Here is a 20,384-nt window from a genome sequence, read left to right as displayed (position 1 = left end):
AGGATTGCAAGTAAACCCAATATGCTCCTACACCATCAACCATCATTGAAGTCAAGGCATTTAATGCAACGAAGAACCATTGATTATCCTTAAACTCCACATTAATAAAATAATCTCCAGTAGTTAATCATCCAAATCTGAGTCCCTAGCCTCAAGGCCTAGCAAAGAAGTACTTATGTTCTTAAATTAGGATATCATTTTAATCCAAGAGAAATTGGAGTCTTGCCTAATATAGAGAAAGTGATGTTATTTGATGGATCTTGTTGAAGTGTAGATTAGGTCTAAGGATTTTCTTCATCGTGTATGATGAAATCTATTTCTAATTTTTGTTTTAAATTGGTGTAGACATTCCTCATACATAGGATGATGATTCAAACAAAAGTCTTAACATAGATTACATTTTTATGGGATTTAGAGAGTTTATTTTCTACATACATTTAGTGGAGTTGTGATAGATACCCATCAAATTCTGAAAAAAATACATTTGAACTTGTGGAATTAATATATATGTTGATATTAACAAAATTTCCTAACAAATTTGCAAATACTTACATGCGTCACATTTTAATATTACTTGAGAACATAATGTTTCCCATCAAAATAATCAATACAAATTTCCCCATACACTTGCATATGCTTAAAGGTGGAAAATGGGTCAAACTCTATGCTCATTCACTACCAATAAATGGAGGCATGCCAAGGTGTTAGAAGGTGAAGTTGGGCTTAAAATGAATAAGAAAACTAGTGTGAGAAGAGAAGGAGGTGAATAATCTAAGTTTTTATGGATGATAATCAGATTTCAAAATTAAAAAGCACACTTGTAAAACAAAAGAATTTTATATTATCCTAAATTGTACATGTGATATTTATAATTTAAACCATACTTAAGAATGTAATATAAATGTGAGGAGTAATTCCCAACATCCTTCTTCAATGTGAACATGTAAAAACTTTCACACTTCCAACTACAATAAGCCCAACTTGTGTATCTAATGAAAGACGCCTCTCATGGTTTTCACACATGTTTACCACAAACCTAGAGACTAATTAGGATACACTCATCAATGTTGTCATGATGAAACCCATATCACAAATAATAAACACCAAATAAATAAAAATCAAAATAGACAAAATAGACATAGTCCATTGAACACTATATTAAAATAGATCATGATACCAAGCGAGATCATTTCTTCCATACTCTCGTGGAGGGTTTCTTGTGTTCTTGCAGGTGATCATGAAGTGTTGGGCTAATCTTCAGCTCCTATAGTGTGTAGATGAGAAGTGCATCAAGGAGTTCACTACAAGTAATAGCTCATCTAGCTGAACAGAACTTATAAATAGATGTTAACATATATGTATATTGATGAAATTGTATCTACCCACACACATTTATATTGCAAGCACAAAGAACATGACATATAAAAATCAATACAACATTACTTGTAACAAATTTTTTCATTAAGTCCAAGCTTGAAAACTAAAATTAGGGAAGATGAATTTGAGAAGCATACCAAATATGTTTAGTCCCAAAATCACATATACTAGTTTATAAAAACCATCGAAAAACTAAAAAAACCACCAGGAGATATAGAAAGTTATTGCAACTGGAAATAGAAGCACACTACAAAATTGTGTTCAACATTCCAATCCCACATAATCATCTAGTACACATTTCAACATAGATTAATAAATCCCCAATCCTTATTAGTACTGAAATTTGAAACAAATGAAATGGTCTATAGACCAATAGGTTTCAAAGTGCAATGCAACAAATTGAAAAAATGCCTTCCTACCATCTACTGATGAACTTTTTGAAACCTAGCTCTACACAATAGCATAAAAAGCCTGGCCAACTAGAAAACCACACAACTTTGAATTACCAAACTGTTCAAGAATTTACTAAGCTTTTGACAACAATAAAAGGAAAAATAATAAAAAATAACTGAGAGAAAAGATACTAAGTAAAATCTCCTCAATGTAACAAATATAGGATATAAAAATTTCTACATAGAAAAAAGAATACATACATATACATTTATTATAGCCTTCATATGCATGAAAAATAACCTTAGGTATATTTTCAACCTTAATTGACTTACTTTAGAAAACACTATGCCATTCATCCAATAGATAATTTGTACCAAGTAAAAGAAACATAACAGTAATCTTGTTTAACTTGAAGCACTCAACCTAAGAAACTTATCATTGCAAAAACTTAGAAAATTGAAACTATCAACCTTAGAGGTGCACAGTGATGTTAGAATAAGAAAGTTCAAAGCAAACACTTGGAAATTATTCCAACCTCCTGATGTTTTTGACTATTTGAAAAGGATTGACCATTTATTTTACACTTTTTTTTTTGGTTTCACTCTCTTTCCAACAACCCCTTTCTCCATTTACTGCCTCCTAATTCTCTTCCACACTTCTATAAGCATACAACCTATGCCAGGATTACATAACATTATCTAATGGTACAAATTTTATATAAATGGCATTGTATAGATATTCAACATAATACAGTGATTTTAATCCCCCAAAAAAAAAACCAAAAAATTAAATCATATGTATAAAAAATAGTGATTTCATTAAAAAATTAACATAGTTTCATGGATTTTCTTAATGGGGGGATATGGTGCAATTAACATGTAATGGAATCTTCCATATAGCAAGAAAACTAGCAACATTCCTAGTGTAGGTGGCAAATGTCATGGTTTTTTGGAGCTACATTTCTCCCAATTAGCTTAGTCTGAGAAACGTCCCTCTACAAGGGATGGTCATTTCCAAGACTTGAAGAATTTTTCTAAAACTAAAATGACAAAGGGATACATAAACATTTCTTAGACTTAGGGACATTCCCAAGGCTAGTGTTAGGTTCAATCCTAGGTGTTAGTCTTCCAGAATCAATTGAATGGCATTATTTGGAATCACATTGGTAGAATTCTAAATGTTTGATTATAGCTCCATGGAGATTTGGAGTACAAGATGTTGATTAAAGTTGTGCATATGCAAAGAATAATTGTGCACCAATTATGAAAACTAATCATGTAAAGTCACTATTCCTGAAGTCCCTCAAGCTTTTAATTTGTCTTTTTTATTAAAATCACATTCAAATCAACGAAGGTTTATTTCCATAGTACCTAGCATTTTTAACAAATTAACACCTAACATGACACCATCTCCACACATAGGAATGCTAAATGTATTGCTAGTCAAGACAAATTTAGATGTTGTTCATTTAGAATTCAATTATAAAGAGAAAACCACCTTCCACCAACATGTTGAAACTTGTTTGAACCCTCCATTAAAAAAAAAAGGAATAGAATTCGTGAAGTGCCACACATTTTAGCCAATTAGATTGGGATACACATTAAGGCAACAAATGTGTCCCAAGGCCACAAAAAGATTGAAAGAGAAGTTGATGATTTTATGCTAAATTTTTTCCATAAATTTATATGGAAAGCCACACAAAAAAGATTGAGAGAGAGTTGTAACAATTGATTAAGGATAAGCGAATGTGTGAATGTTTATGTTCACATAAAAAATGACAATATCTTATAATAAGATTGCATTGGCTTCTTGTCAACTAGTTTGAACTCTTTTCAATTTTTTATTTATTTGTATTTTAAAACATGTATGTCAATCAATTTTTTTATGTTTGATTGAATTTCTTAAACATCACACACTAAAATTTGGTTCCTATATTAAAATTATTAAATAGTGAAAGTTAATTTATTTTTCCAAATTTGTTTCTTCTTTAGTATGTGATATTTAAGAGTGGTTGTGTTTGATATATGCATATAAATAGTTGGTCTCTAATTGCAGGGAGGCTTCTTGGGAGAACTAATAATGAAATAAAGAATTATTGGAACACCCATCTCAGAAAGAATTATGAAATTGCCAAGAATGGGAATAGAATAGCAAGAACATGAGGTTCTAGTGAAGAAGAAAATTATGATATTGTTAAACCTAAACCTATGAGAGGTATCATGAATAATGGTATTCAAGATTATGGCTCCAAACCACTTTGCAAGATTTTTATGGATGATTCAGATCCCACTACCTCTAATTTAATCCCATATAACACTGAGATTTTCTAGGGGATCAATATCAACATTGGAGGAGATAATCCATTGAATCTAAATGAGATGCCAAATACACATTTTAATATTTTTTCTAACCCATCTAATTTTAGACTTGAAGATTATGAGGAAGAAATATCAGAGATTTATAATGGCCCACAATAGTTAGATTGGATAAATGAATTGGAATATATGTAAGGAAAAATTTAGGGGTTCAACAAATGAACTGAAATACATGTAAGGAAAAATGTAGGGAAGGATCAAATATGCTTCCATACTATTAATGATGAATGGAAACTATGTGTATCTAATTTTAATAGAATGATATGTTGTGCTGAATGGCTACCATTCTACTTTTAGCTTGTAAAAAATTTGTATTGTTGGAAACATGGATATAAAATATAGTAGAAATATCAAGTTTTTGTAAATGCCAAGAGAAAAGAACTAAATGCATAAAAAGAATAGTTAAAATTGTATGGAATGCAAAACAAGGGTTTTGATATTGATAGATATATCATGTAATAAGAAGCTTTCTTCATTAAACACCATGTCTAGGCTTTATTTCACTTGGTGCATGAAACTTGTAGAATGAGCTCGAGTGGTTAATGTATGAGGGCTTTTCAAATTACAGAAGAAGTGAAAAGATGCAAAATTCTAGTGTAAACACCAATCCAATATTTAGAGTGTGCCAAAAAAATAAAATGAAACAAAATGCACATCTAGAGTGAATTTACAGGAAGAGATAAAAGAAAAATAAAAAATAAAGAAGCTGACCTTACTATGTAAGACAAAAATCTGAGTTTATTTGCTTTGCCTCCACCAACGTAGGCCAGATTGATGACTCAATCGCTTGTATTCTAGGAAATTGTAATACCACAAAATTGGTTCTTTGCCATGATACCAATTATGGTCTATTTCTGATAATTTCTAAGTCCTATTCTAATAGGCAATTCTCATTATGCTATTCGCTACTTGACTTAATTGTCAGATGCAGAAAACCCTAATCTGCATTCATCATATTTCCTATTTAATTCCTATAGTACGTACTCATATTAGTCGCATTAAACCTACTTGATTTAATTATAATTTAATTATTAAGTATTTATACTTTAATTAAATTAAATTATATCCTAAGGCTAATGTACTATGGAATTAAATTTATTTAATTTAATAAATACGCCTATCTTGATTAATTAAATGTAATTATTTAATTAAATGGGAAAGGTATTTCTAATTAATTAAACAAAATTATTTAATTAAATGGATTACTTACTTCTAATTAATTAAACAAAGTTATTTAATTAAATGGGAAGCCATTCCTAATTAATTAAATGAAGTTATTTAATAAATAAGAAAAGTGTCTCTAATTAATGAAAGATTATTTAATAAAATAGAAAAAGTAATTATGAGAGCATATCTCATTTTATTAAATTAAATATCTCAACAAAATCTCTCTTCAGTTCAAAAAGGGAAATTTCCAGTTCACTATTGATCAAAAATGAGTTAAATGAGTTAACTCCTTTTTCTATTCAAATTAAATCAGTTAACTCCTTATTTTACTCAAATTAAATTTGTTAACTCCCTTTAATTTGGGAATCTCCCTTTATGATTGAATCTCATCTTCAATCATGACCGTTGATCCGAATTGATCTCAACCGTTGATGGATTTCAGGAAAGTCTATTTAAGAGACCCTCATCTCTTAATTTTGGGAGGATGAATTTGGAGAATTTGCATCGAATCGCTGCTGAAATTCATGCTCACATTTACTTACATTTCTTGCATACATTCTTATTCTTAGTTTAATCTCATTTTAGTTTAATCATGCATATGCTTAATCTAGTTTGCTTTATTTGTTCTTAGATTACATTGCATCTTTCATTCTAGATTAATCTGCATACTCATTCTTAGCTTAATTTCATTGTCAAATCCTTCGTTCTTAGAGGGTCTGGTTCGTTAAACACGTCGAATCTGACGATATCTGACAAGCAATTCCCTTTAGATAGAGGGCAACAGGTCGCTTTGCAAGCTGATTTTCGGATGAACAATCCAATGTTTATTCTGGGATGAATCCGCATACAATGACTGTGTTAAAGTGTGTGTGTTAACAGAGGCCACATATTCACGCATACAGTTTTGGAACCCACCGTGGGGCACAAAAATTAGTTTTTCTGGCCTCTTTCTATATTTTTTTTTTTGAATCATTTTTTTGTTCTCTATACGTACTATTTCGTACAGATTCAAGAATCTTCACGCGAGACTGTTCATTTTTGCACGAGGATCCAGAATCTTCGCGCGGAGATTCTTTCCACATCGTGCGAGAAAGTTCTTTGGCGTGCAAAACTTCATGCAAAACCTGTAATTTCACGCGAGCCAAATTTGATTTCAAGTGGGCCATAAAACCTCTTCGTGCGGACTGTCTGGAATTTCACGCGAAAATCTGCTGACAAAGGCAATTTTTTTGCATTGATTTTCATGTTTTTTGATTTTTCTATTGACTATTCGTGGATTCTAGTGTTTTTGGGTTTTCTAATTTTTTTTTGGAATAGTATAACAATGGTTTGTGAGACAACGGGAAAAGTGTGATAAAGTCACTAAAAATAGGTAAAATCTACTAACCGCATTGCGAGGATCACCAAGTAACCTTCCTCGGCTGATATCACTTCATTTGGATCTAAAACAAACATCTCTCGTGTTGAGCTTGTGTGTGTTTTCTTTCGTATTTTCATTTTACAACACATGCATAATTTGATACTAGGGTGTGATCTCTGTTAGTATTCATTTAGCACGCTTAGGTACTAGTGATAGATTTAGATAGCTATCTTAGGTTATTGGACTCACTAATCCACCGGCCCCTCATTCCACCCTGTGGTTGCAAGATCAGCACCACGTTAAAGGGGAGGGTTCTACAGGACATAAACATTAAATGCTCCACTAGGCAACCCTTTTGTGCTTTCTAGAACTCACTAGTTTCTGAGTTGTGGACTTGCATTGGCTTGTGTGAGGGGTTAAATGTTGCACATCTTTGGACTCACCTCACATTAGTTAAAGTGTTAAGTGTACCACCTTGTGCTCTTTTATTGCTTTTGGATAGATTTTCTTTTAGAAATTAACATCTATACACACATAGTAATTAAGCCCCCATGAACACTATTCGTGGATCTTGAGGGAGTGGGTTCCTAGTGAAACTCCTCTCTAAGATGGATTCCTTATAGGTGGGGAGGATACTTTGAGCATCTCATAGATAGATGAATCTTCAACTTTTTGATTAAGGCATCCTTTCTTCAGAGAGGTTGATAGATCACGGGGAGATGATATCATAGATCTTTAAGAGATAATCTTAGTTTACCGTGTTGAATTAATCTGTCTATTTTGATTGGGCTAAAGGTGAAAAGGTGTCAAAACCTTGAATCTGGAAGCTAAGTCCCCTCATGGTATACTACTATGAGTCTGTCACCTTTAGAGAGGGTTAACCATAGCGAACAATCCCTCTATAGGGAAAACTGTGTTGACGGAACCTCAAGCGGTAATAGCCATTTTTACCATGGTAGTGACAACCACTATATAAATTTTCTTGTGGAAGAAATCTCCACAAATTTGGTTCATTGTGGGTTGTTAGATCTCCCTAGCAGCTCTTGAAGATTAAGTACTTGGACTGTGTCAAAACCTTGGTGCACCAGGATTGGAGGTCACCCTTGTGAGTCATAAAAGTTGCAGTGTCGAACCATTACTAAATACCTTAGAGAGGCCAACTTTTATTTTCTAGGGATGTATGCGTGATTGCAAAACTCTTTGTAAATGTACACAAATAGTTCTCTTAGGGATTAGCACAAACTAAGTCACTTGATTGTTCATGTGCAAGGTTGCTTTTGCCCTTGCTCATTATTTTTAGACCTGCTTGAAATCACTTGCTTGTTGTTCTACATGCCTATTTATTTTCTTGGTTCTTGGAACGATCAAAAATTTGGTCAAAATCAGTCGCTGTTGTGAAACTATTCTATCCTTCCGCGCAAAATCATTTGGGTCTCACACGAAATCATCTGGCTCTTGTGTGAAGCCATTTTGTCCTTGCGTGAAATTAAACTTCTATTTTGCATCTTCGCGTGATCCGGTAAACATTCTCGTGCAAAATTAAAAACTATTACTGACCTTCGCGTGAGACAGAAACATCTTCGCGCGTCTCGTAAAACTTCTTCATGTGACCTGTAAAGGTTTTTCACACGAGACTTTGTATCAGCATTAACAATCTGGGTTTGTTCTAAGCTATCTGTGGCCTACATGCTATCCTTTTCTGCATCTTTTTATCACTCTCTATTTGTAAACAGCCTTGAAACAATGACACTTTGCTTAGCCGAAGACTTGTGTCTTATATCTTGACTAGTCTCATCTCATAAGTAATTTTGGTCCTCGTCTTAATGCTTTTCATACTTTGTGTCGCAGTAGTCATAATCTTTGGCTATTCTAGCCTTTAAATCAGACCATTTGTGCCTTAGTGAGCAACATTCTTGCTATTATCTTGTTCTTATTGAGACTCAGTCTTAGTATAGTCCATGTCTAGGTTCTAGCTTCTTGTCCTTGCCTATGACTGTCACAACCAGAAGTGGCAATGTGTTTTATCCTGATAACATTAGATGTGGTTGTGCTAGGGGTCATAATTATGGTAGAGGTAGCTTACCTTTTGCTATGCAATTTGTATCCAATTTGGCTAGTGAGGTGTCTTCACGATCTTCCTCACCTGCAAGGTCATCTCAAGTTCAACGAACATTTTCCAATTTGCAACAAATTAGAAATCCTTTTTACCAAGAGGATACTGAGACAGGTAGAAGTCCTACATTCCCAAACACAATGTATGATCCTTTCTCCATGGATCCTTTTGAAACACAACATATGAAAATTGAACAAGTCCCTTTAATGACTAATCATGAACCTAAACGGGGTAGTCATAGTCGATATCAAGAACAACCTAGGGATGAGAAGGAGAAAGAGAAAGAATATGACACTGATGAGGAGTAGGAAGAGGTGGAAATCCTTCCTGAACACATAGAAAAATGTCAAAGAGACAAGAACTTTTAGAAGGTCATGGGAATCCTACTCAACGAAGAGAAAGAAAAGTACTTTCTCAAACTCACTAAAGAGGGAGCTAAACTACCCACACATTTCAATGTGGAGACTATTATCACACATAAAGAAGAAACTAAGACTGCTAAACTCCAAAAACAACTAAAAATTGTGTAAGACCAATTGGCTCAGATGATGCATGAGAAAGAGAAACCCAAAAAGACATACACATTGGATGCTCTTTGTTCATTCCCATTTGACAAAAGTATAAACATGCCGCCTTTCCCACGAGGAGTAGAACTACCCAGATATGACAAGTACTTTGGTACTACTGATCCCCAAGATCACTTGTGAGAATTTGGTGCTTTGTCTAAGGAGTTTATACATAATCAAATGTACCTCATGTGTTTATTCCCTAGAAGCCTAGGTGGTTAGGCTTTGGAGTGGTTCTCACATTTACCTCCTGGTATCAAGACGTTTGAAGAAATTTCTAATACATTTGTTCGGCAATATTCTCATAACATTCAACATCCTATAAATATTCAAGATCTATGCAACCTTAAACAGAAGGTTGGTGAGGCTTTTCTCACTTTCCTCCAACAGTGGAGACAACTTTACACTAAGTATTCCCGTAAAATCCCAGAAACAGAGAAGCTCAACATTTTCACTGATAACCTCTTACCTGATTTCAGGTATAGAGTCCAACTACAAGGTCCAGGTACCTTTAAAGACATGATTACACAGGCTATCCATATCAAAAAATTTATGGTCAAGAAAAGTGAGCTCACTCTTCAGAGAGACTCAAAACAAGGTTCCACTTCCAACAGGGATAAAACCAAACATGTCAACAAGAATCAAGAAATTGTACATGATGGGGTTGTTGATAATGTCACACCAAAACCTATTAAAGCAGCATTTAATATCACAGATTCCCCCAAAGCAGTCAAAAATGCTGAGAAGCCTCCTCCTAACAATAAGGCATCTGGGAACAAACCGAGAAACTCATGGGTAGCATGACCCAAGTGAGAGTATACACCTTTAGGAGAACATTTGGATGTGGTTTACAAAACATTGCTACAACACAAGCTTATCTCACCAATGGATAACCCTTGTCCCTATAATCCACAACCACGTCCACCATGGTGGAATGAGACCTCATTTTGTGAGTATCACCAAAACAAGGGACACAAAACTAGCAACTATATAAACTTGCATCATAAAGTCTAGGACATGATTGATGCTGGTAAACTTGTGGTAGATGGACATAACAAAAACTCAGACCACAAGGCATTCAAAGAGCCTTTCCTAGCTTATGAAAAAGGAGAGACTTCAAAACTAGAACCCTACAATAAGGTCAACTATATGTATTCCAATGATGACAATGTCATTCACATGGTTGAACCTGTAGATTCTAAATACTGCGACATTATTACCATAAAGGGGAAGCAATATAATGACAAACCCAAGACACAATTTGTCTTAAGAGGCCCTACTTCCAATAACATGGATAATGCGTCTTCGCAACATTTTGTTAATGCTATTACTCGCTCTTATGCAAAGTTGGTGCTCAAAGGCCCTACACCTCCTATTTCAAATCTTGAACAACACAAGGACAAAACCTTTGCTGGTCCATCCGATAAAGGTGCAAAACATACAATGAACTTGATTGCAACCAGTTATAGTATTTTAGATCAATTGAAATGAACTAATGCTCACATTTCCATATTTGAGCTGCTTAAGATCTCACCTGCTCACAGGAAAATTCTAGACAAAGCCCTCACTGAGGAAAATGTTCCTCAAGATCTTGATCTTGAGCAATTTCAATCCATGGTAGGTCACCTAACCTCACGTCATCTTATGACCTTCTCTGAGGAGGATGACAACTCACTAAATCACCCACACAATCAGCCTCTACACATTGAGGTTATGATCCACCAAACATGTGTTCGTCGGGTACTCATTGACAATGGCGCTGGCCTAAATATTGTTTCTGTTGCTTTGCTTAGACAATTGGATTATTCTAAGGACTCTTTTGATCCTTGATGAAAGATCACTATTAAAGTGTATGATGAAGTAGAACGAAAGTCACTAGGTCTTGTGACTTTACAAATTTGCATCGGTCCTATCAAAAGGGATGTCACCTGTTAGGTGCTTGACATTCCCTTAGCCTACAACATTCTATTGGGACAGCCATGGATACATGAGATGTGCGTTGTGCCATCCACATACCACCAATGCATTAAATTCCCATTTCATGGCTTCGAAGTTACTATTCCTACCACTACTAGCTACACTTGCAATATGCTCAAAGCTGTTGATTCTTTTGTCCCTGCTAACCGTAAGTCTACTGATAGTCACAACAATAAGCTGAAACAAATTGAGCAGTCATTTAAATTAAATGAAACTGGTATGGGAGAGTACCACATGGAACCAATGCTGTCATTAACATCTATTCCAGAGTCCCCTCAACATTTTGGAGACCCTCAAAAGCAAAGAAGCCATTTGTGTTGATACCTCAGACCAAGTTTAATGGCTCTTTTGTCAAAGCTACAGTTCCCTTAGAAGATGAAAGTGAAAACAAAGCCATTGCTGGATGGCTTTACAAAGAAGAGGCTCTAGTAGACCTAACAGAACAAGCTCAAGAAATCACTCCTAAGAAGTATGGGCTTGGTCTTAAGCTTATGAAGCATTTTGGTTACAAGGGAATGGGCCCTATTGGGTGCAATAACAATGGTTTAATAGATCCTATCAAAGCAATAACTCGAAGCAACAGTGACACAATTGGCCTAGGGTTTAAGAAGGTCCCTTTCCATTTGGGATCCAATAAATTCATACTGGTACCTGAGAGTTCATCTGAAAATGAGTCACAATCTGAGTTAGGTACTCGAGAGGAAGAATCTAATGATGAGGATTCTTACCCTCATCCCATTCCTTATGATCTTGGTAAATTCTTTGCTAAGCCAGATGACTTTGTGCCACGTGTTAGCATTGTGGATGATACTAGTGATTCTTCTGAGGAAAATGTTGAGCAACTCAAATATCATTCAGAAAAGGGAGAATCTAGTCAGTTATGCCATATTGAGTATTTGTGTAAGAATCCAGAGGCTGAAGGAGAGTATGTCCCTATCACTATTGGGGAGTTCTATAGTCTCTCACCATGTAGCACCGATTCTCATGAATATGAATTTGACAATCTTTCAGAAGCGACTATTGATAAAGACATTGACCAAGTGCATGTCTATGAAAATCAAATCGAAGTGAGTGAAACGTCTAGGGATAGGTCACAAGGGTCTGATCCAACTAGTGTCCTAGAGTGGTCAATTACTAATGTTCATACTCTAAGGTGTTTGAATACACTTGTGGGTGAGGTCGCCGTAGGTCTCGAATTGCTGGTCCACGCATTTAATGACTACACTATGAACACAATTGAACCAGTCACTACTCTCTCACTTGCACATCCTGAGCTTATAGACTGGAACCCCAATGCATCTAATGAAGTCCCCACGTTCCATAATGACTATGCTCTTGCCTGTTACCTAAATTCTATCAAACCTATAACGTCTTCCACCAATGAGCAGAGCATTAACATGACTAAGGCTGACATCAAATATCTAAGTCACATAATTAAAAGGAAAAATTGCAAGAGGTTCGATGGTGAAAACCACATTGTGGTAGTATCCGATCCCAAAAAGGTAAAAACAAAAGACATATCCAAGGGTGAAAACCTCTCTAAGGCGCCTGCGGATGAGATATTTGATGCCCTTCCCAGTCACTTTCAGGAGAGATCATCAGTGTTAATAGAGCCAACACAGCCAATTAACCTGGGCATAGAAGAACATCCTCATGTGATACATCTGGCTTAGTCATTGTCAACTGAAGAAAAGGAACAATTCATTGCCTTTTCAAGGAGAAGAAAATAAATTTTTCTTGGACATTTTCTAACATGCCAGGGTTGGATCCTGATCTTATCATGCATCACTTGTCCATAGCACCAAGCATCAAACTAGTGAAATAGATGCTTCGAAAAATGCATCCTCATGTTGCATTACTAGTCAAAGCCGAATTGGAGAAACTTCTGAAGGCTGGTTTCATTCGTGCAATTGATTATGCTGAATGGATATCCAATATTGTCCCTGTGTCCAAGCATGATAAGTCTATCAGAGTTTGTACAGACTTCCATGATCTTAACTTGGCATTTCCTAAAGACAACTTTCCACTCCCTAATATTGATATGATCGTGGACATGATGGCTAGCTATGAGATGTACTCACTTATGGATGGTTTTTCCAGATACAATCAGATAAAAATTGTGCCAGAAGATCAAGAGAAAATAGCTTTCACATGTGCATGGGGAACCTTTTGTTGGAATGTGATGTCATTTGGTTTAAAGAATGCTGGAGCTACATATCAGCGGGTTGTTACTACAATTTTCCATGACATGATGATTAGAACTATGGAGGACTATGTTGATGATACCTTGGTCAAAAGTGCTAAACACAATACTCATTTGCATGATTTGGGACCAATCCTCAATCGTATGGAAAAGCTTAGTCTTCGGCTCAATCTTAAGAAATGCGCATTTGGTGTCATATTAGGAAAACTATTAATATATATTATTTCTATAAAGGGAATTGAAGTAGATTCAAAAAAAGTACAAGGAATAATGGACATGCCACCACCTCGAAACATCAGTCAGATGAGAGGACTACAGGGAAGGTTTCAATCTATTCACAGGTTTATTTCATAATTGGTGGATAAATCACAACCTTTCACAAAGACCTTACATAAGGGTGTGAAATTAAATTGGAGCCAGGATTGTGAGAAAAGCTTAACACAAATTAAACAATATCTTGTCAATCTACCAATCCTGATGCCTCCTATGCATGGGAAGCCTTCTCTTTTATACATTTCAGCCACTGAAACATCTTTGGGAATCCTGTTGGCTTAGGAAGACAATGACAAAAAAGAAAGAGCTATTTATTACTTGAGCTGAACATTGGTCTCTTAATAGAAAAACTAAATCGTTATTGAGAAAGCTTGCTTGGAAGTTGTCTTTGCTTCCCAAAAGTTGAGACACTACATGCTTGCCCACACTAAATGGCTTGTGGCTAAAATAGATCCATTAAAGTACTTGCTCAGTAAGGCAGCTCTCATAGGAAGATTGGTTAAATGGGTGATGATACTAAGTGAGTTTGACATCCAATATGTTGAACGCAAAGCTATAAAGGGATAGGCAATTGCAAACCAGCTAGCTGAGGCACCCATACAGAGTCTTCTACCAATAAACATTGATTTTCTAGATGATTCAATTCTAACACTCACTCACCATACATGGGTTATGTTCTTCGATGGGTCCTTCACACAACAAGGATCAGGTGCTGGATTACTTTTTATTACACCACAAAGATACCCATTGCCTAAAGCATACAAGATTATGTTTCCTTGTACAAATAACATTGCTGAATATGAAGCTTTGATCAATGGTATGAAAATTGTAGCTGAATGGAGAATAGATCAGTTAGATGTCTTCGGTGACTCTCAGCTTGTCATCAACCAAGTAAATGATGTATATCAAATAAAGGATGAAAAAATAATTCCTTACAAATACATGGTTGATGACTTTATGAAATATTTTGCACATATCACCTTCCAACAAGTTCCACGCACAGATAATAAAGCGACTGACACCATGGCCACTCTGGCCTCCCTTCTACAAATGCCAGAAAATGATCTACGATACAAGTTCTTGGTGGAAGCGTTACACTACCTAGCCTATGACACACCTGATTCCAAGATGATCTGTCTTATTATAGGACAAGAATCATCCCGCTACCATCACATCTATTCCTACCTTCATAATTAAACCATTCTAAAAGGTCTGACCTGGAATGAGAAACGTTACCTAATCTGTAATGCTTCACATTATGTTATTATTGCTGACGATCTGTATAGGAGAGGTCTCGACAAAACACTCCTTAGGTGTTTAGAACCTGACGAGTCCAAATTTGCACTAATTGATGTTCATGAAGGCATTTGTGGATCTCATTCCAATGGCCTAAGACTAGCTCGTAAACTCCTTTGTGCTAGTTACTACTAGCCTAAAATGGAGCAAGAAGCTATTAAATATGCTAGGTCCTACAAGCAGTGTCAACTACATGGGAATCTCATTCACGCTCCAGCTAAAGAGTTGATTCCCTCTACTATGACATGGCCATTTCAACAATGGGCCTTTGACTTGGTGGGGCAGATTCACCCAACCTCTTCTAATGGACATAAGTTCATTATCACCGCTATAGATTATTTCACAAAATGGGTAGAGGCAGTCCCTCTCACAATTGTTGATGGCAAAATTGTAGTGCTTTTTATCACAAACTACATCATCTGTAGATATGATATACTGTCCTCAATCATTTTTGACAATGGAGGATAGTTCAAAAATAAAGACCTCAAAGAACTGTGCAAGAAATTCAAGATTACACAACATTGATCTTCCATTTATTACCCTCAAGGTAATGGCCAAGCTGAGGCATCCAATAAGGCGATCCTCAAAATTCTTCATCGCACAGTCAGTAAGTCAGGGAGAGACTAGCATCTCCAAATCAATCTAGCCCTATGGGCATATAGAACAAGCATTAGAACTCCAACGGGTATGACTCCTTTTGCATTGGTATATGGGGCAGATGTTATACTTCCAATAGAGGTTCAGATTCCTACTTTGAGAATCTCCATGAAAGGTCTTATCACTGATGATGACTATAGGATAGCTCGGCTTCAAGAGTGTGTGTTGCTGGATGAACGATGACAAGTGGCATGTGATCATCTACGAGCATATCAATAAATAATGGCACGAAGTTACAATAGGAGAATTAGGCCACGTGACATCTAGCTGGGTGATCTCGTCCTGAGAGAGAACCCTAAGAATCAAAAACAATGAATGCAAAAGGAAAAGTTTGAACCAAACTGGCTAGGTCCTTACATCATTACTACAGTATATGGATCTGGCGCCTATCATCTTTCCACAACCGAAGGAGAAGTTCTTAAAGAGCCTATGAACACACTCCACCTGAAGTGGTTTTACAGTTGATTCAATCTCAGAAAGCTCTCTATACATATCTAAATGTCCTAAAAAAACTCTAAAAATCCAAAAATTAAAAATTAAAAAAAATTGAAAAATAGAAAAGTGCCATTGGTGAAAACCTGGAAACAGGCGTCATGGTAGCAAAAAAAAGTTAATCTTGCCAAGAAGGTGAAAACTTGGTAAACAGGCACCTCTTGTTCCCAATGCTCCATCTTGCAGCGCATCTTCTGGCTATTCTGTACAACCACTTTCATGCTTTTTCTTTCCTACTTCCTGCTCATGTATCCATGGATTGAGTCTTGTCACAGCTCGGGGGCATTCCCCCTTAGTGTCACTATTTTTGAGATTCTCATAGGATCTCCTTCATGACAATCACCAGTCATTTTGACTGCGTCTACCTACTATCGCCAGTGTCACTCTTTTCGATATTCTCCTCATAGAATCTCTTTCCCAATGGTCACCAGTTGTTTTAGTTGTGTCTGCCTACCGTTGCTTGGGTCATGTCTCAAGATTCCTTTATGGAAGATCTCTTTTGTGTCAGTCACCAGTCATCCTGGCTGTGTCTATCTACTGTCGCTTAGTCCTTCTTAGGTTCTTCATCGTGAAGATTCCTCTTTGACCTCAGTCACCAGTCGTTCTAACTACGTCTACCTACTGTTAACACCCTACTGAAGAGATTTCTTTCTTACATGTTCTAGACATTAGCACTTTACATCAATCTCGAAAATATTGAACTCAAAAAAAAATGACATACTTGTTTGGATATGCTGAGCATTTTCATTGTTTGCTTTTTTTTTCTTTATCATATCTCCTCAAGCAACTCAATGATGTCATCTTTGACTAGAGAGGTAATGACTGGGGGCATGATCTTTTTCTTCGCTTTCTGTTTGCAGTTTAGTTCCAATAAGTTGATCTATTCCTATAAGAGGGGTGTCCACTATAAGAGCCTTCATCTCATATTGGATGGCCGTGTGTACCTTGACTCCTTTTATATAGATATGTTAATGACATTGGTTCTTCTCCTTGTTTGTTTGAGTGCACTCTTCATGCTATAGTACATACTGATACTCATCCTATTAAGTGAATGTACAGGTCATTGAGAGTATATCTAACACACTTCTATCTTAGGTTATGAACGTAAGGTCATTGCGGACAGAATGAATACAGAATACTTAGCATAAGAGGAATCTCCCGTGTGTTCGGTGTGCCTGTCATGCAAGCAACATTAAGGTCATCCTAGTGTTTATGCTCTAATGCTTATGTTAACTTGCTACATTAAAAGGGACAAATGTTCTGGTCATTCTGGCTTGTTGTGCCTCGAATGCTTACATTTAATCTTGACATCCCAATAATGTATGTTATATTTATATCTTCATGATTGCAATGACATGTAAGGAAATTTGGCAACAAAGAATAGAACTGTTTCCACATAACCCATAATAGATCTAAAATAAACACGGAATTAAAATCCACATGCAAGAGAATAGACAACATACCCATAAAATGTGACACAAGATATACCCTGGGAAACCCTCATTGACGAAAAAACCCAGCCTCCAAAAGCATCCATCACCATGTATTATTCAGCAAAAAATACCATTGCCATACAACCATGGAAGCCTTCATGGACATAGCCACAACCGAGCAAACTATGCGAACAAGCATGAATCCACACATCCCATGCCATGCTTTCAACCTTCACAAATGCTCCCTTGGCTAACCTATCAAGCCTTGTCCTGCTTGACTCCTGCCTTTTGTCTTCTCCTTGTCACTCTTACTTTTTCTCTCTACAACAACTACCCTTGTGGCTGCTTATATAGTAGCAAGTTCCACAAAACCACTAAGTGGTATTACATAAACCATGTGCTACCTAACCCACTGACCCCACATTTAATATTGAGCATTTAATTATTTTCCCCAATATTAAATAATTACATGAAATATTATTTTAATGTTACAATACAACTCATCAAGAATATTCCATGAGAATCTTTACATGTTGCATGTCCATCTAGATGGAACATTACATAATAAAATAAAATAATAAAATAACAATATTATGCAATGTGTGCAACACCCATTATCTCAACAATCTCTCACTTGTTGTATACATTGCATAGGGTCAATCCGTAGCCACATAAATGAACAAGGGAACAATGCCTCCCAGCACATCCACCATCATGGATCAAAATACACCAAGTACTCCATCCTGGTACCCGCAAAAAAATCAAAGTATCTAGCATCTCGAACATGAATGATCTCACCTCCTATTATGCCACTCCCACTGGACATACATAGAAACCATCCAAAGAGAAAACCACCCAACCTGTCACATTAGAAGATCATAAAATCCTGTACCAACTGAAATTCCAAGCACAAAAAACCTGATCCAAAGGTAATCACATGTATCCGTAGTTGTCAAAATATCCATAGCTGAAATAGCACCCACAGCAAGTGCCAAACCCATCCAACTATCCATACCTCAAAGGTATAACAAGTGAATCTCATATCACCGACATATCCAATTTGCAACCTGCAATCACAAGCCTCAAGAGCAATACCTACCACATATATGTAGGGCCCATTTGTCATTGCACCAAAAGCCATGATTGTTAGTGAACATGGAACACCACATAATTAACCACCTGTGGGTAGGGGAGCGCGTTGCATCACCCAACAATCTCCCCCTCAACGCACGTACCAGGCGCTTACGCGGGTCGGGAAGGCACCGGGGAGATTTGAACCCTTGACAAGGCCAAAACCAAGCTCTGATACCAATTGTAGGGCCCATTTTCCGTTGCACCAAAAGCCATGACTGTTAGTGAACATGGAACACCACATAATTAACCACCTGTGGGTAGGGGAGCGCGTCGCATCACCCAACAATATATACCAAGAAGCTCCCACTGCAAAAGATAATGTCAAATCTATAACCAATCCACTCACAATATCTCAAAAAAGTGAATCCATGTAGTATCATGGACATCCACAATACATAAACTAATATCCTGCAAGAACAACTCTCATAAAAAGTCTCCAACAGTCTCCCAAATTCTCCACAACCAACAAAGGAGAGAGAAAGAAATAACCATGTCATCTCTCACACGACATACATGAGCACAAACCAGTGATCACAATCTCCAACCAATCTCAAATCCAATGTAGAAAAAATTGAACATCCAAGAAAATAACCAAGACCAGAGAAACCATGTGAATCATAACATGTATCATGTCCTTCTACACGCACCTCTAGATGTATACTGTGCAAGTATGATCTCCTCCATAAAACCCCAACAAGAAGCCTCAACAACACCCAAACCATACCATATAACTAATCATGGATGTAAGCCTCTCACAAGAAGATCAAACTCAATAAAACCATTCCTAAACCAAGGAATAACCATTCCTAATCCAAGGAATATGCCCAATATAAAACCATCTCCCAAACTCAACCAACATAATAACATATGCACATGGAGATAACCAATGCTAAACCATCTCTCAAATGAACCCTCTAGAACTAACTCATGTACCATAGCTCAAGATCCATATCCATGAAAGACAAGCATAAATATAATGTGACTGAGAGAAAAAAAAATGGGCTATACCTCTCAAGTAGCAAACCACCGAGTAGACCAAGAGTGGGGAATGAGAATGCTCATTAAGATACCCAAGTCTCCAACCAAGACTCATCTAAGAACAATCTCCTCTCAAGTCCATATCAGGTGACTGCCCCTCGGACTTCTTGCTAAAACCATCAACCGTCCCAAAAAATACTTCTCTAATCCAAGAGAAATCAGCATCACCACCATCTCTAAGTATCCATGAGCACCTATAACCAATCAATCCATGCCAACTCCAAATGCAACATAGCAATATCATGAATATCTAGCTTATGATCAGTGTACTCAATACCAAGAAACTAAACCAAGATCAATGTCAAAGTTCCAACCATGGCCTCAGGAACATAAACATGACAACATGATCTAACCATCTCAACCAAAGAGATAACATGCTCCACATGAACATACTATAACATGTCACAACTCTAAACGTGTATCAAGAGTATACCATGACATAATAATAAAACCATCCTCATACCAAGGATAACATGCCAAATAAAAAATATAAACCACACCTTTGCCAAGAACCCTATGAGTTCTCAAGA

At 36.4% G+C, this 20,384-nt stretch overlaps 1 pseudogene; it reads left to right on the top strand.

Moving 5' to 3' along the window:
* Positions 1 to 3,560: 3,560 nt before the first annotated feature.
* LOC149528673 (transcription factor MYB113-like) lies at positions 3,561 to 4,280 on the top strand (annotated as a pseudogene).
* The last annotated feature ends 16,104 nt before the right edge of the window (positions 4,281 to 20,384 follow it).

The sequence above is a fragment of the Cupressus sempervirens genome, chromosome 11 (genome assembly GCF_028749045.1).
Source record: "Cupressus sempervirens isolate cs-2001-9-10 chromosome 11, ASM2874904v1, whole genome shotgun sequence".
NCBI lineage: Eukaryota > Viridiplantae > Streptophyta > Pinopsida > Cupressales > Cupressaceae > Cupressus > Cupressus sempervirens.
The sequence above is the reverse complement of the archived record's forward strand: the minus strand, read 5'-3'. Positions and strand labels throughout refer to the sequence as shown.